Source organism: Melanaphis sacchari, unplaced genomic scaffold (genome assembly GCF_002803265.2).
Source record: "Melanaphis sacchari strain LSU unplaced genomic scaffold, SCAv2.0 Contig43_pilon_pilon, whole genome shotgun sequence".
NCBI classification, from domain to species: Eukaryota; Metazoa; Arthropoda; class Insecta; order Hemiptera; family Aphididae; genus Melanaphis; species Melanaphis sacchari.
The window spans coordinates 2,785,794-2,803,556 of record NW_020271284.1 but is presented as its reverse complement, the minus strand read 5'-3'; the positions used below and the strand labels follow the sequence as shown (position 1 = coordinate 2,803,556).

The window sequence follows — 17,763 nt, the reverse complement described above, 5'->3', positions numbered from 1 at the left end:
AAATGCGAGTGAACTGGGCGTCCGACTTTATATATGACTGTCTCGTCGATTAACGGCTGAAAATTAGTCAAACTAGTTTCAATTTGCTACCGCTTATCAGAAACCTAGTTTGAATTTGATTCATCTAATTTAGTGTTCAGTTTACAATGAAGAGGTGCACTCGACATTTGTACACTCAATACCTACTTACTGTACAGCAGAGAAACTTCCCAGGATTTAAAAAAATGAATTGTAACTATAAACTATAAAATATTTTTTCATTAAATAATAGCATAATAGAATGCAGTCTCCATTTCTATTTCAATATAATTTTATAATTAATTTTTTTTTTTTTTTTTTTGCTACTTAAAAATATAAAAATATGTAATGTTCTTGTTTATACTATTAAATCGTACTTGCATTTTTAATAATTAGTATAGAGTACCTATTTCAACATGAATAATAGTTTTTCGGTGTTTATTTTTAATGCCAATTTTTTTTTTCTAGACTTACTCTGTTACAAATAACTCCATTTTCTCAATAAAATATGATAATTAACAATAGAAAATTCATATTATAGAAAAAAAATCGTTTAAGTTATTTTCTAGAAAAACATACTTTGTATGTATAATTGGCTTAACCCCGTGTTGTTGTTTCAACTTAATAATATGATAGTCAGGGTTGATTTGTATTTAAGTATGTCAATATAATATGTAAAAACAAATTGATTTGAAAAAAAATATATATATATTTATTTATAAAAGTATAGCATATGTTATAATAATAGATAATTATATAATATTATTGTTATGGTCACGATATATATATATAAATCATATATGTGTTATTATATATGATGTACATATTTACATAATATTCACGGCCAATTTGATTACGTTTTTTATATATATATATATATGTTCTTTGCATGACATTTTAGTCCACACAACTGAATGTATTACATGTGTTTACAAACACTATACAATTATAAATATAAATATTATTATAATGGTTTAGACTTATAGTTCTCTTAAAACATAATATTATATTATATTATATTGATACATAAATATATTATACTCGCGTATTATAATATAATTCATTATAAATTATTATCACGGTAATAATAATGATAATAATCATAATAATTAAAAGCTGGTATTATAATCGTATACATAATATATTGTTTTAAACGCTATAAAATAATATATATATATAAATATAATATATTTAAGGCTAATGTTATACATAAATATAATATTTACAAAGACAAGAAAAAAAAATAATATACATGATATATGATGATAAATATGTATAATATTATAATACGTTTTATAATATTATAATATTATTGTCGTGTTAAAAAATAAAATGTTATTTCGGCTACTCGCGTCGGCTATACGTTCGTTATCGTGTGTAGTAATAATAATTTAAAAATAATCCTTGTAATAATAATATCATCGCGTTATTGATACAGTTCACGATGAATAGTAGAAATCATTAAGTAATTATAGTTGAACCGGGCACGTTGTTGTTTAGCGGAGCCGCCGTCGCCTCGTAAGTAAAAAAAAAAGAAAAAGAACATTGAAAACAATTCTCTTATAATATACAATTATAATATAATATTGATACGGTTATATATCATCTAATTCGAGCATTGCTCGTACGTCATTCGTCATACTGCTTACTACAGTAGATGTGCTTAAAAATAAATAAAATAATTTAAACAGACGTTTCGTGTGGTCGTTTTACTACATACGTCGTCTGCCCTGCGCGGAAAAAGTAAATTATTACGTCAACATCTGCGCATCCTGAGTGTATAATTTGATAAAAAAAAAAAAAATATATATATATATATATAGGGTATACCCGCATATATATTTATAATATTAATTATGAACAGGTAAAATTATAAAAATGCATAGTAGTCGTGCACGCGCACGTGGATGGAAATGATATTAGTATATTATAGTTTGTCTTTGGCGGTGTGCACTAAACGTCACCCTTGTATTTTACTGCTTATTATTACGTGCACAAATCGTATAAAATGTTAAATAATAATAATTATTGTTAAGCGCCACGAAATCGACGCGCTTCGTACAACAAAAAAAATCTGAACCGAATTCGTCATCGACGTGTGACTGTCCCCGTTTTCGGGGTGTTCGCGGAATGGGAAGGGGATTGGGTAATCGGATTTGGTCTGGGTGGTTGTTGGGAAACGGTATTAAATAAAAATAAAATAAAATAGTTATTTCAAAAACTGAGCGCGGGGCCTAACTACGAACTGGCCATCTTGACGAACTCGGCGGCTTCGAACGCGGCGCCGTGCATGTACGGGCCCTGCGCGGTGGGCGGCGCGCCGCACGACATCGCTTTGGCGTTGTTCATGGACCGGACCCGCAAGAACAGGAACGTGACCACCAGACAGGCGACCACCAACACGGACAGGAGCATGGCCAGACCGGCGACGAACGACGGGACGCTGATGCACACGCTGTCCGACGACAGCCCGGACCGGGTGGACACGACCACGGTATCGCCGTTACCGCCGTTACCGCCGTTCGTGCCGTTACCGCCGCCGCCGTTGGGCACGTTCAGCGCGAAGTTCACGTCGCCCGGCGCGACCACCTGTATGACGCGGCTGGTGTTGACGTCCAGCTCGGGATCGCCGGTGGACCGACGTTGGTGTCGGTGCGGCTTGTTGGCACCGCCGTCCATGTCGACGGACCGCGGACGGCCGCCCAGCGACACCAGGTTCATGTGCTGCTGTTGGTCGTCACCGCCGACGGTGCCCTGTCGCTTGACGGTGGCGTACGACGACCCGTGGCCGGGCAACGGTGGCGGCGGCACAACCGTCGTCGCTGCGCGTGGCCGTCGCGGCGGTCGCCGCCGCGGTCGCCGCGGCGTCCAGTCTTTGCTGCTGGGCTGCTGGCCGACGGCGGGGCCGTTCGGCAACACTACTTCCGGTTTGAGCTCGAGCACGCCGGCCGGCCGGACGGTGTCTGGGGTCCGGATACGCGGGATAGTCGCCCAACAGCGACGGCGGCGGCGGCGGAGGTCCGTACTCGTTGGGGTGCACCGAGTTGAGGCCGGCGTAGTCGCCGCCGTTGGCTTCGGCCGCGTGCGGCGGCAGTGCGTAGTCGCCGGGGCACTTCGGTTCCGGGCAATGGTAACGGCACACCTGGATGACGCACTGGAAGTGCACGTTCATCGAGTCGGGGAACTTGAACGCCTGGAAGTACGTGAACGACACGACGGACGCGGACGGCCCGAAGTTCTTGATCTTCTGGAATTTGTACATGATCTTCGGCCGGATGACACATCCGTTGTGGTCGACCAGCTGTATGGGCGTTCGTTTTCCGTCGTGAGCCACGCAGTTGCGCACCAACATGTCGAACTTGTTCTCCTCGTCCTTGATGGCCAGCACCATGGTCATGGTCTGACCGATTTTCACTATACCGGACACTTCGGACGCCCACGGTCCCTTGCCCACTTGGATCTGCATCCAGCACTGCAGGTTGTCGCCGAGGAAGTTGGCCGTGACCGCGTGCAACATGTCCACCTGGAACGGTTGGAACGTGACCGCCTTCTCGTAGAAGTCGTACCACGTGCACCGCAACTTGCGTGCCTGATCCCAGACTTCTTGCACGTACGGATCGTACTGGATGATGATTGTGTTCTCCACGTAACTGCCGCTGGGTGTTTGACCGTAACCGGCCACAGCTCCGTTGCCACCGCCGGAACCGCCTGACGACGTCATGCCGCAGCTGTTCAACAGGATTTCGAACGTGGCACTCAAGTGACCGGTGCCGGGTTTCACGTGCACGCAGTGCGGATCGCTATAGTAACCTGCAAAAATAACGTTTTAATTATTATTATTATTGCATATTTATTATTATTGTTATCATCAACATTATCAGAGTCGGTAAAGTTTGGATAGGCAATATGAATTTTAATATTATGCAAGTTAGCCGAAAATTTAGAATTGAACAATTTATACAACGTCGGTAATATATTTAACGTGGTCAACAGTTTCTTCAGTGTTTAACTATTGTTTCCCGTGAAAAAAAAAACCATTTATTTTTCTTTAGTAAAATATCTGCGGAGAGACAGTTACAATCCACTTCTCCAGATTACACCTGTTTGAAACTCTGGTCGTACCAAAAGTGTTTTCCGTCTTTCATTGTACAAAAGATATTTAACAAAATATTACTGGAAACCAGCTGCTGCTTAGAATTATAATGAAGAACGCATTCTCGTAGTATAACCGTATTTTTTAAGTTTGGCATCTGTTTATTCACGTACGTCGTACACTTATTTATTGTGTATACTAAATATACATGTGTTACGTTTAATACGTGCACGTGATCGTGTGAGATGTGAAGTAAACGATTTCTTTTTTTGTCAAAACATAGCTGGCACCGCGGGAAGTCTCTCATAATCGTATAGTTACATTAATAAGCCGTATAAAACAACTCTGGAAAAGCATATTATATATATATATATACTATAATATAATAATACGGTATACATACACGGACCGATAATTACAATTTTCAAGTTGCAGCGGTCAATTAGAGTAAAAACAACAACGGGAAAAAAATATATCAACAATAACAGCAGTACGACTTTCAGTGTAGGTATAGTTGTACGCGTGTATGTATGCTATAGAGAGTGGCTCCGCGAGAAGTTTCATAAATATTAATTAAAAGTACACATACGCGGGCATTTAGTGGGTCAGCGGTGTGCTTAGATGTATATAGGGGCTCTAAATACGGGTCAAGCGAGAGATGACGTGTACGGCGGCGTTCGCGTAACGAAAATATGAAAAATGATTATATATATATTATAGTAGTGTACCATTTTATTTATTTGTTTTTTCGTTTCGTATTTAACGGCTATTATTCTAATATAATATAAAGTAAAAATTTTAAAACACATTATACTATCGTGTGATTGTGGTTATTGTGTTCAATTGTAGGACCTCGCCCAATACAACTAATATTATTTTTCTGTGCTGCGCAATACGCCATCCGTCCGTCACGGAATATTATAATAGCGTTTCCACCCATCAATAACTTCTTAACATTATTTTATTTTAGGAAATATGACTATGGGAAATTATTAGGTACTTATTTTTAGAAAATCGTTATAATTGTTTGGCTTACTCAAATTTTAAATTAATAATAAATATCATTTTTATGTTTTAAGAAATACATTTCTATATTTCAATTAAGCATTTAAAATATAGTTGAGTACGTTTTAAAGTTTGGATATGATTGGTGTATTGGAGTATTAAAGGCGGACGGAAAATATGCGTAATTGTAATAACGACGATCTTTAGTCTCGTTAAAAAAATCGTTGCGGTTAAAATAAGTTTCTGAGTCTTTCGAGCTATCGAAAAACGTATTTATTTAACGACGATTATCAATTATGTAATTACTACTGATATAATTATAAATTATAATATACTCGTATATGTATACATGTTTGCTTGTGAAAATGAAAGCGCATGTCCCAGCCCATACTCCATGGGTATCACTATATTAGTTATCGTGTCACGTTTCAATAACCCACATAGGTGTACGCGTATACGCCATTTTAGACTACGGAAAATTTCACATCTCTCGAAGTGGAAACGTTTGAGAGTATATTACGATGTTCGGATAACCTTTCGCAAGCTCCCTTCCATCTATTTCATGTCCAACACTATCTCCACTCCCACACACACACACACACACACACACACACACGTATCCACAGTGCACACGCATGCATGCACTCACGCACGACCAATATTAACTCTGAAATTCGAGCAAACGGATACTTGAACACAAAATACGTACCTTTAGAGAATATAACACCGTAGAACGGCCGATCGAACTCGATGTTCACTCGCATGTGCGTTTTCTCGCACTGCACCTGCAGATGTTTGATTTTCACAGCGTCCGGCACGGCCTGTAGCGGCCAAGTGTCGTCGTGCGGCCCTTGAAGCGGACCGCCGGACGATAGTGGCAGTCCGACATCGTAACCGCCACCGGATCTGTGTTCGAGCGGTAGCGCCGCTGCATTGTTTTCCGGTCCCAAATTACCATCGCCACTGGTGCTCTGCAATCCAAACGATTAACAAATTATTATTATATTATCGACTTGGGGACTTTTTTATTGGCTATAGTAGAGCCGGGGCAATTTTTAAGCGGATCACTGGGTTTCAAAATATTTTAATATCGTATCGCTAAATAATATCATATGTGTTCTAATGTTAAATTGTGTTTTTAACGAATAATGGCAGACTGTTAGGTACCGAGCTCCTGTATCCAAAATCACGCAATAGATGACTTGCTCGACTCTGCGTTCAAAACTCGGTTAGTAATATACTTACATAATTTCATTATGGTTTTGTTTAATTACGAGTCGCTGGTAGTTTGTACGTATTTGTGTGTATTATTTAATCATATTATGTAAGTAGTAAGTACCAATGTACCATATTAAGATAATGGCGATGTTTCGTGTTTCACGATAAAATGCAAATTATTATATTATTAGGAAGGTTAGCGCGCCAACCGATAGACGTTGATTTGAATACAGAAATGCATTTTATTATACACCTATAATAATTATCAATGATGCTTAGCGTGATCTCGTGAATTAATTAAGCTGAAAACCATAAAATTATCCATTCGTATATGTATTACCATATTACTGTAAAAATTTTTTTTATCATAAATTATGGAAAAAAAATTTAAAAGTGAGTTAAAGATTTTTCTCTAAACGAACAGTTTAACACGAATAAGAAAAAAAATGAGTTGATATGTAAATTTAATATTACTTCATCTAATTTATTATTAAATAACATAAAAAAACGAATAGGTTTTTACGGAATACTACTAATGTAATGTTAGAGTTTACATTCCATTGAAAAAAAAAATTATTAAAAATGAAAGAATTAATTGCGTGCAAGTTGAGCGTATGAAATGTGTTTGATTTTAAATTGTTAATAATATATCATTGTAATAAGAAATTGCTAACTAATATTTTGCATGTCGTAAAATATTTAAAACGATAATGATGTGAAACGCGAACGTCGATAAAAATATTATATTGAATAATTTGCATAGGTGAATTCGAGGGAGGTATAGAATACATATAAAAACAAATTGATATTATAATTTTATACTCACGTGTAAAAACAGCAGTGCTCCGTAGAACACGATGTACACTTGGTGCCTCAGGCATCTCTTCATAGTGAACCCGGCGGTACGATCTGTAAACAATTAAATGGTATTAAAAACTATGAATATTATAATGCCTAATATCCAAACGGGGCCGCGTTTCAATCGACCGGCCCCGTGTGAGTATAACATACGAATATCATTTACAATATTACGATTTATAATATTATTAGGAGACCGGATCTCAAACATTTTCGGGGTGAAGGTCGTCTGCGCGCGGCATCCGGAACGCCGATCGGAATCGGACGCGCCGGAGGCGTGGCAAAATGGTGTTTGGAAAACGTAAATGTAATATGTATCTGGAACACGCGGGCCGCTAGAGGCGCTCGAGTCGACCGAGCCCGCGAAAGTAAGGCGCTTTCACTGTCTTCGGGATGTTGGTGGGCGGGTAGGTATATATACCTATCTATAATATACCTCTTGTTATATATGTATACAGCGTATAGTTGTACGTCCGTTGCAATTGCACTTTCAAATAGTTTACGTCTTCGGAACGCTAATTAGAGAGAGACTGTTCGTGTATAATAATAAAAATGTGCGTTAGACCTAAATATAGTCTACCCTTATAATATATTAGTCGTTATTACTACGGGCCTTTCTACAAATAATTGTTTTCGTTTATTTTGAAGTTTTTTTTTTCCCCAACGAAGGTGTTTATTGTTAATATAGTTTTATAGTTTTACACAATAAAGCTGATCCACACCCCTCTCCCTACACGAATAAAGCGAATAATATTGAACATCGATGATTGATGAATGAATTTCAAGCCCTTGAGGATTTCATATGACGGCTAAAGAGGCGATAGCTAGATATTTTGACAATGATATTATGCTTTGAGAAGGCTTTGAGGATTCCGAACCTACGCGAACGATCAGAGCGGCGATATTTCCAAAAAGTGGCTATGCAACTCCTCCCCGTCTTTAATTGGGTCCGTAAAGAATGAATAACAAAATAAACTTACTGTAGATGCGACTTTGTGGATAACAAAGAACACCATAAAAAAATAATTTGCAAATTTAATATGAAAATCTTCCGAGTAACATGATATTGTGTGGACGGAAAAAAAACAATTTTTTGCAATCCGTTAAATTTGTTAATGGACGTGCATACACAAAATCGTGACCGAAACGTACGGTACTAAGGATCCCCAAGTCTTCCTCCTCCCACCCACGGATTTTTTTACCGATTGTCATTACACATATTCGAATGATTGTTGTCAAATTGGGCGGGTCAATGATCATAATGACTAATACTAGTAATAATGTATTAACAATAACAAAAATAATAATAATTGGTTGACGCGATGCGTACAGCGAAGCATATTCGTTGTCATATATATTAATATAGTCTTGTGTGGAGGTAAAATGAATAAATTATAAAAATAAAAAAATAGAAACAATGGTCCATGGGAGAAAATACATGTGTTGAAAATAGAAAGAGACACCGATCCAAAGGTTTCGATTAGAACCGGTTTAAATCAGATATATGATGCGAACGTGTGTAAATATATGTATCGAATTACTTTCAATGTTAGTGTAAAAAGGACTTGTTCTCCAAGATCAAGATCATTGAACCGCGCGCACGCTTGTAAATATAGGTCAGTAGGATGTAAATATTTATTCTGCCGCACCCTTCGCAAGGTCAAAACCGTTTCGTCAATCCCTCACACAGCAGTGTTCATACTATTGATAATAATTATACGTATGTTATATTGCTATTAAATTGTCGCCGTGAACAGATTATAATGGAACACTGTTACTCACGAAAAAAATCGAATAACATGTGATTTATAAAAGCGAGTAATACAACAAATTGTGTTCGTAACTTCTATGCATTATGTATGGTAGGCAGTTAGTGTGTTATAACTAAAGTATTGTCTTATTTTTCTTCTTTGTGATGGAAAATAATAGTTTGTATAATTTTGATCGGTTATTTTATAGGTAGCTGTACGCGAATGAACAGTTCATTCATCCTATGGTTTGTGTACGCAATACCTATGTTTAGGTAACAGTGTAATATTGTAAATAAACAAAACGGAGTATATTTTGTTTTTAAGATAGTTACTACTTATTTGTGAACTATATATCAACTATATTATATAGACATATAGTATAACCTTTTGTTTTGCTCTGATATACAAATAGTAGCAAAACAAAAGGTTATATAATCTGAATGTATGGGTACAAATATAATATACTATATTATTTGTTGCAGGAAAATAATGAATTTACGTTGTAGAAAATCAATATGATTAGGTTTAGTTTGAACATGAGTGTGTGAGATATTGTTAGTACGTAGTGATGTTATATGTATAGGTATTAGTCATTTGCAATAATCAACGTAATATTAATACGTAATTGAAACCATTTGGACGAAGGCGATGTCTGCGCGAAATGTCGTTAAAATAGAAAACAAACAATATTTCCTTACTTTCAAATGGTGGGCAGTGCAGGAAAAATGGTTTAATAATATGTTATCATAATTACATTTATCGATGGCTCGTTGGTCGATTTTACGTTCCGCATGTCATCACTAATTATTTAGTAAATTATCAAAAGAAGACTAATGGCAGACGATAACGTGGAGTCAAATTTTAAAACTTAAATTTTTATATATTATTTTTTTATCTTTATGATTATCAAATATCTTTAAATTTATCGATGTTTATATATTTCCAATATTAATTTTTTCACATATATTGTATTAAACTTTCTATTGTCAATTAAATTTATTACAAATTTTACAAATTTAATATGACCTGTTAAAAAAGAGAGCAGTCCATTAAAACAAAACGAATACCACAAGTATACCCGTTATAATATATTTTATGTGGACACCTCGGGCTTAGCTAAAAGCCATCTGACGTTATTTTGGCCAGTGACCACCCGGCCAAGTCGTATGACTACCGACCGGTAAATATTTTCTGCCTAACGCACTTAGTCGTACTTATAGTTCTTTCTCATAGTCCATAGGTAAATATAGAGGTTTTAGCCCAAACGTGCGCTTTCACGGACTCGATATAACATGCATTCGGTGTGAACATTGTTTCGGCAAAACGGAAACGGATGAGATTAATATACACATACACACACACTATTACCAACGCGTTTAAGTATGTTTGAATATATGTGCATGTGCGCTTGTATGTGAATGTGTGTGTGCGAAAAGATGCGCGTCCGTATTTACTTTCTAATTCTTAACTATATAGACGTGACTGGATGGACAGGAGATTAAACTCGGCTCGTTAATTTTCAATTACACGCACGATATTAAATTTAGCGCGAGTAATATTCGGGGCGGAGATGAACACTATTATTTTAATTTGACGATATCCGGAAAAATAATAATTCTCGGAGCTGGGGTGGAATCTCGGTTCCGGTAAATACTTGCAAATTGTAATGAATATCCCGTCTCGGCTCGAAATAGAAAAAGATATCATCAAGTATATATATGCCGCCATAAAGTGTTGACTTCACTGAAAGACTACCTACTCTACTAAGTAACGTATACGATATTCTCAAAGTGCTACTCCGATGACACGTATATACGGCAATGTGCGCAAGTCACTCAGAAGCAATCAAAGTATTCTCTTTGAATTATTATTATTATTTTTTTTTTTTAGTATAAAATCGTTTATATTTGAAAATGACTTGGAAGTGTTTTTCATACACACCACATTGATTTTAATGTCATATTTTTGACATCTTCAAAATATGATATCGATGAGTTGTATACAAATATAATATTATTATATGTTTGGAGCGAAAATACAGACGAGAACGTGTTCACGCAACTTTCGACTTTCTGATAATAATATCACATTGTATTCCTGCAACTACGCGATGACGTGCATTCATTATTAATTACAGTCTACAGTACAGTATACACATGAGCACGTATAATAGCGGTAATGTTCCACACATAATTCAACACATCCGGATCGTTGGTGCTGTTTAAAAAACCGCGGGTGGACGTCAACAAACCACAGTTTCATAACACGCGACATTGTTTAATAAAACTCACACTTTCTCTTTCGGGGGTTTTTTTTTTTTTATTCTATCATCATTTGAAATATTAATTTGGCGATAATAATTGCGGCGACGACGATAGCGATGACGACGCCATGTGCATACACAATGAGTGCGCCCGGCGGACAATGGAAGGACGTCCGTCGCAACAAAATCCGTTCGAAACGTCTCGGTCACATTATTCTCTGCAGCGATGAGTAGATTATTATATATTATTATACGTCATGATGCTGACTGATGTTGGCTAATTTTTCCGGCGTGCAAATTACTTAATTATTTTTCTTCTTTTACTTTTATTCTTTCAAAATCGGTCTTGAACGATAACAATCATTTTTTTCTACACACACGTAGTTTAGTAACATAAAATTTTTAACATGCAAGTGTATGCTAATAGTTTCTTTTATACGTATATACAAAGAATTTATTTGCACGCGAAGCTCCTGTGGTCATAAGTGTATAACCTTATATATATTTATTTGGGTATTGAATTGAGACGCGTTTGGCCGATGCATGATGGTGTTGAGTTGCATGTGATCAAAGCGGCTTGAAGCCCGCAAATGAATTTACTACCGATGGTGGAGTCAGGTTTCAGTTCGAACTAAACCCGTTAGAGTTAGGTTCAAAAACAAAAAAAAAGAAACGAAAAATGCCGCCGTTCCGTGACTGACCAAGAGTGTGTCTTGTATACGTTATGCGTCTCGAGAAAAAAAGAAAACTGTATGTAAGGCTGTAATTAAATGTCAGATATTACTTGTCGAGATAAGAAATAAAATACACTCGTAATTATCGTGACTCTCGACAATAACGAGACCGACTGCTGTGTGTCTAACGAAAGGACCAGTTTTCACGTGAAATATGTGGCCGGTGACAAATTCATCTCTGTACATGTATAAAAAACATTCCTATGTATCTACTGTAAATGTATTATAGTCAATCAAAAACGTTGTAATAAGAAGGCATATGTAAATCGCAATTACTTTCTCTGTTATAATACGTCATAAACGTCGTGTAAATCTCACTGTCAAATATGTTCACTATGTAAATAATTATATGTATAGTATCAAGTAGGTAGGTGTATGTTTTTGTTCGATTTCTTGAAAAAAATATCGATATCATGAAAAAATATTGTTGGTCATTTTGAAATTTCTCCGATTTTAGTCTAACACTATGTTTATTTTAAATCAATGACGTTACAAGTTATAAGTGTTTTATACAATTGTACCTATACATGAGTACCTGCTATGGTTATTATTATTAAATAGAACATACCCACAACAGAGTCTTTATTCAAGCACAAAAATAAATACTGATGTATCATAGAATGTCCATAAAACCATAAATATATAAGCTGCTAACTTACAAAATACAATTTTTATAACAAACATATTATAGATAAGTCGTGTTTAGATATCAGCCGTCCCCCCTCAGTAATATGGTGCAGAAGTGAAATTCAGTACAAGTCAAAAAACAACATTTACTCAATCGAGAATCCGGATTCGGATACACCACGTTCGCCTAAAGCAATACACGACCGTATTCACAATCAAGTTGCACTTTATGGTAGAAAAGTGCTAAATTGTATTTTTAATTTTTTAGATTTTTTCGTAATTTAAATTTTTAGTTTAGGGCTATTGTTGTGAACGAACACAAACTGCAGCATTAGTATAGAAAGTATTAGCCGTGCCATTTTACCGGTTGTATTTTTATTACAGAAGCATATAACACACACGTGGTATGTGTGTCAGCAATGGATGCAGAGAAAGTGCAGACGTTGTTTGAATGAATAGCTGTGTATGTACCTGTGTGTGTATGTTTACGAGCGTGTATGTATTTGCAGATGTGCACGTGTGTGTGAGTCTAACAGAAATTCTGTAATGGATCGTCAATCTTCTTCCCTCTCATTCCGACGAAAACATCGTTTTGGGAGACTGGTTGGCTTTAATAGGATGCGCGTGAATTCGACACGAGACAATATCGTCAATAACATTAATGTGACAGAAATTGAATCGAAGAGCAATTTTCCTCGACGACCTTGAATGGTATTAAGAGCGAAAGTAGCATTTTCCAAAAACCTAATCGTTTTATTGTTCCCCGATAATTGTTGAAGAAAGTATAATATCCTTGCTCGTTGTATTATCTGGAAAATATTACAGTCTCCTAGTTCGTTTAAGTCTGCGCACGAAACGTTCTGAAGTTCAATAAATAAAAATACACTTTTTAATTTTTCTAGTGTGCAAGTACAATTTAAAGATATCTAAAAATATTAGATGAAATGATTGATTAATGTGTCGCTATAGATACTTTTAATCGAATCGTGATTCAGCACGTACGATAAATAATTTTATACACAGAACAGCGTGTCAATATACAAGTAAGTATATATTTATTGTGTATTTTTTTACCGTCGGTTTTCATTTATCCATATAATACCCAATTTGATTGATGTGCTTTTTATATTTTATTATTAAATTATGCCTTGTGGGTTTGAGTCATTAATTAATAATAAGATTGAACAATGAAAATTCACATCGTAAGCGATAAATAGTAAATATTAGTGTGGCACCGAATATATTATATAATATTGTAAATTGCGACGTTATATTACTAGTTGCACAACCGGATTGCTCGGTTTTTACAGTTATATCAAATTTTTTATATCAATGGAATTTACTTATATATTTTGTATTATTATTATGTATAATATCTGCGTTTTAAATAATATTAATGTACGAGTATTATAGGAATATTTAAAATTAGTTTTAAACCGACTGTCCATTGCTTTATCATTTTTTTATTGTTATTGAGCATACGCCAATTGTTTAAATAGAAGAAAACTAATTTATTAATAGTCTTTTTTATTTCTAACCAATAATATAAGTCTAAATACCTCCTTAAAACAGAGACAACAAAATTTACAAACAGTAGGTACAACATTTAATTAAAACAAATTTGAAATGATGCCAATACGTAATTGCGAATTTAGAAATAAACGCATAATTTATGTATTTATGTATTATAACATACGTATAATATTGTATAGGTACCTATAATGGCAGTCGGTAATTTTTATCACTCGCTCGCGGATGGCTCGCCGGCTGCTTTCTATGTATTATTTTAAGTATACACTCGACTTGGGCTGTTCACCGGCCAATCATAATGGTCTAAAGATTTCGATGTACATGTATACAACAATACGAACACGTTTATACCTGTAAGTGGACTATAGGTGCGGTAAATGTGTGCCAAATTTCACACCTTTGCGACTCTTGTCTCGAACGCCACACGCGTGCGCGTGGCGGTTTGCTGACGTGGGTACCTCATCTATAATATTATTATCGTATCATAGCTATTACTTATTTGTTATTATGACTGCCATCACCGCGGATGTTGGCGAACGGCTGCTGAAGCGACGCGTACTCGTATTAACCTAAATTTTTAGACCCTCGTCGTATAAGGGGAAACTGGTCGCAAACGGCGGGGAACTGGTTTGCGCGTACGGCCCCCCCCCCCTTTGTGCGTGATATTGGCTGCTGGGTTTGACCGTGACCCAATCGCTGGACGAAAGTTGCATCCGCCGGCCGGCACTCGGTATGGTGCGTGTCCGCGGCGGTGCTGTAAGTGTGCACGCCGGTGAACGCCGTGCGTGTGAACAGTGAGAACTGTGGGGGTGGTCTTGGGCGGGATGACGTGACCTTGCGGAGAGAACCAACGGAAATATGCGTTTATATACGTATTACCGTATACATTATAATATTATGTATATTTTCTTAAGAGGTGATAATATTTTTAAAAAAAAATGACAGTTGTTGAAAAATCTTAAGCTAATGAAGTATTTTTATATTTACTTTTAACGCACTATAATATTTTATCGATAAAACCTGTTGTAAACCTGTTTCAAAACGTCTTCAAATAAGACGTAAATGGGGGTAGTATATGACTTGTTTATGAATTGTGCATATAATTTATCAATGGGTATACACGCATGTAGGAAGTTGGAAAGATTTTCCGACGAAAGGGGTTGAGTAAGATATGGTATTGTCTAATGACTGATGAAGCAATGTCCACAAATTTATTTAAATTATTATTACAGTTTATGCAATAAATTTAGTAGAATAACACTATGGTGGCAAATATGAATTTAAATTTTAGTACGGCCAATAACTTGAAACATTTAAAGCACCAATTTTAGTCAATTAGACAATTTTTTTTTTTTTTTTTAATGTTATTTCAAATTTACTTATCATCATCTGAGTTTTTTAATGTCCACATAATTGAAAATAATAATATAGTACTTATGGTATTTTTGTAATAATGTAATAATCAAAGGTTGTATAAAAATTATTATTGTATTCTATTCAAATTTTTATAATTTAACCATTATAAAAGTCTTATTATATATTTTTTTCAATAAATACCTTTTTTGATTAAAATAAATATAAAGAGAATTAAAAAACTTTGTTAATTAATTAATAATTAATAATCACTGAAAACATTAAATTGAATATAGTGTACATTCATTACTCCCGTTTAGCTTATGATTTTTTTTTTTTTTATCTAAATAATATCAATATTGTCCTTTAATTTTTTAGAAATAATTTATTTTTTAAACCAGTTGCAATTTAAAGAGTATATGCAGTTATACATAGTTCGTTTTTAGTTTATTGACCGTGACCGTAGTTATTGATACCACACATAGTCTACAGACAAGATTTTTCGTATTATAAAATATTGCAGATTATAGTACATAATATTATATGTATTATTGCGCTAAACTCCGTTAGCTACAAGATGTCACAGCGAGAAAAAACCACCAAGGTCGTTTGAATATATTTTTTGGCCACTGCTTACCACGGTTCAGTGACTCTGAAAGTAAATGACTTCTAAACCTGTATATCTACTCTGCATGTATTATGTATAATGATTAAAAATTCAGTATTTAGTATTTACTATTTAATCAAAAACGATTATTTAATATTGACGATGGGATTATGATGATACGTGCGGTCGGGGCTCCTGATGGGCAAGATTTTATTCTAAACAATTTAAATCAACGAAAATGGGTGAAAAAAAAAATTAAAACGGAAAAGATATAATGTGGTATAGGTGTATGTCATATTGTACGATTGTTTCAGGCGCATTTAATATCGTAATAGTTGATTTGAATGCATTTCTAAACGCTTGACCTTGGGCGGCAGTCCTTTCTCCGTGGAATGTCCGTTAATTCCGACGAAGAAAGTACCCATATTTAATGTGTATCTATACGACTATACCCATAATTATAATAGTACGCGAACACGCGCCGGCTGAACGATCTTCGTCACGGTCCGGTACTTCACGACAATAACTGAAGGGGTGAATACATTTTGGGTTTTTTTGTTGTTTACCTCACGCACAGAAGTCTTTTGTTCCGTTAATTCCCATTGTGCGCGCCTGCCCACAATTTGTTAGCGAGTTTATCGTTTTACTTTCAATTGAAGGACGGAGAAAAGAAAAGAATAGTATAACAATTTAAATAAAAAACGGTTTTAATGCGCGTCGTTAGACAATGATACCTGTCGTTTGTGTTTAATATTGACGTTTAATAAGCTAATGGCAAACGTATGCGTGTATACTAGACAATAACGATACCCCGTAGAGCTATGTACTTATTGCTGTAGTAGAGTATGGAAGTTAGATAGTAACTAATAATCAACTGTAATCATGCTGTTATATGTAATATTGAGCAATTAGAATTATAACTATTGTTATGCATTAATATTATTCACTATTATTTTGTATTTTTATACATAATTATCAATAGATTGAAGACAGTACGAGATACTTAATATTGTAATATACTCTGAAGTTAAGAAAGTCTGTTTTTAGATATAACTGATAATACATAATTTCTGATTTACTCACCCAATTTTATGACCATGTATGTATAACTGTATCCAGTTGGATTGTCACTATGAAAAAACGGAATCGCGTTGTTTAGACGTTTTATATTACGTTAAATAAAATTTTTTTTTTCAACAATTTTTTATTTGCTAAGTATATTTTATACTTTACACCGCGTGGACACTGTCGCGAACGAGTGTAAAAATTGAACTGTCCGATGTTCGCGCTGAAGACACTACTATAATACTGACCCAGTGTTAATCGGCCGGCGCAATACAAGTCTAGCCGGCAACGACCGACTTTCTCTTTGGTCCCTCTTCCGTTCTCTCTTCCTCCCTCTCTTCCGGTCCGGCAATCGTCCTCCACAAAGTCCGAAGCCCCCACCGTCGTCCGAAACTCCTCCACCACCACTCGTGGTGTAGTGCATAAATTAATAATAATAATAATAATAATACGCACCTGGAGTAGCAGCTGCTGTCACAAAACTTTCTACCGTCACCTTGAAAGGGAGAACCGGCGGTGTTGTGTCGTGGGCGGTGCAGACCCGGTGCAGTGCGAGCTGGGCGGATGTACGCACGTTTGATCGCATCACGTAACACACACGCACCACGTGGATCGGGTGGTGGCGAAGGACATTGCCGCGG

The 17,763-nt window shown here is 35.8% G+C and overlaps 1 pseudogene; it reads right to left on the bottom strand.

Moving 5' to 3' along the window:
- Positions 1 to 1,284: 1,284 nt before the first annotated feature.
- Positions 1,285 to 17,381, bottom strand: LOC112597744 (annotated as a pseudogene).
- Between the last annotated feature and the right edge of the window lie 382 nt (positions 17,382 to 17,763).